The following is a 1,637-nucleotide window of genomic DNA, read 5'->3' on the forward strand; positions in this document are numbered from 1 at the left end:
CTACAAAATAGAATGGGACTTGGAAAATGTAAAGAAAACTACAACCCATGAAGCGACCAAAGTATCATGTCGCCCTCTTGTGACGGGGATGTGCATACCATCCAAGAGTGGATTTTTATTTATTTTTAACAAATGCAAATTTGAGATTATTTAGGCTAGAGCCAAAGATGAAAGGGGAGATCTTATGCTAGAGCTCATTGCCAAATGTCAGTGAATTACATACTTTGAAAGTGTTAATTTCAGCAGCCTGACCCTGCCACTTTGTTTACTAAGCTACTAAATTTAGGATGAGGTTTAGGTAACCACTCTAAAATTCAGAATGCCTGAAGGTCAATTAGAATGACATGATCGTTGGAAACATATTTGGAGCTATACATTGCAGATAATGTATACAAAAAATGGGGCAAAAAACGATGGATTTGTATGATAGGTTAAGGTAAAACAATAAACAATACAAATATTTTTCAAGAATCAGTGGGTATCATCAAGTAATTGACCATTGAACAGTGGGAAATCTTAATGTGACTTCAATAGTATAATGAGTTGATATATTGTGCCAGCGTTACTTAGTAAAGGCCTATAGGTGCCAGTCTTGCCTCTGACAATGCTCTCCTCCTTATCCCAGCCCACGTTTTGAGAATGAGGTCCCAGGATTCACACAAAGCTGTGATTGGTGGAAATGCTGAACCTATGCTCCTGATTGGCTGATGGGGTGTTGTGAGTATTTGTACCTCAGTAGTGTAGGTTCTGCGCCTGTTAATGCACTGCAGGGAGAGCGCTAAACCATAGAGAGAGGGTCGTTTCCTGATCCTAGTGTGGGAGCAGCAACTAGTGACTGCCTTTGTGTGGTTAGAGCCAGGAGCTCAGGGCTAACCCTGTTGTGTGAGAGTGGACCGTACAGAGGACATCTACAGCCCTCCCTGGATGCTGTGACTGTCCATTACTCTCTGTATCATCGTATTGCAACAAAGCCTGGACCCCACTAGGGAGGATGGGAAGGTGTGTATGGTGGTGGGGGTGACCTCCATATTTCAGGAAAGTGACTGCATAGGCTTACAGAGCAAGCCTTAGTAAGTCAAACTTGGTCCCCAGGTTCAAAACAACATTCTTTGTGTGCTGCAAGAATGCACATTTGGGTTAGTTATCAACACAATTTTTGGGTGAATAAAAAAAAACCGAAATTGTATATATTATTTTTACTTTCTTGCTGCAGTGGGGCAATGTTGTTTACAACCTACATCCCAGACACCAGGATAGAGGTTTAGATTGAGTAACGTCCTTGGTATGGGAGTATAGAGCCAGCCACTGACTGGGATTCCCTTCGGCCAAACAATCCATGCACTGTTCTGACTGACCGTAGATCACGTAGGCTTCCCTCTGCTGGGGTCTAATCACAAGACCACTCCATCTATGGCCGTCCTTCTCCCAAAAGCCTTGTGAATTATTCCTAACTGCATTCCAAATTGCACCATATTCCCTACATAGTGCACTACGTTTGGCCTGAGCTCAGGAATGACCCTCATTGAAGTTTTGAGAGCTAAAAGTGTAATATGACCCCTCAAACAGCACACTGGTACCACATTCACTTATCATTCTGCTACAGCCGTTTTGTTGCTAAGCGTTCTTGAGATAAAGAC

Source organism: Oncorhynchus nerka, linkage group LG7, assembly GCF_034236695.1.
Source record: "Oncorhynchus nerka isolate Pitt River linkage group LG7, Oner_Uvic_2.0, whole genome shotgun sequence".
Taxonomy (NCBI): Eukaryota; Metazoa; Chordata; class Actinopteri; order Salmoniformes; family Salmonidae; genus Oncorhynchus; species Oncorhynchus nerka.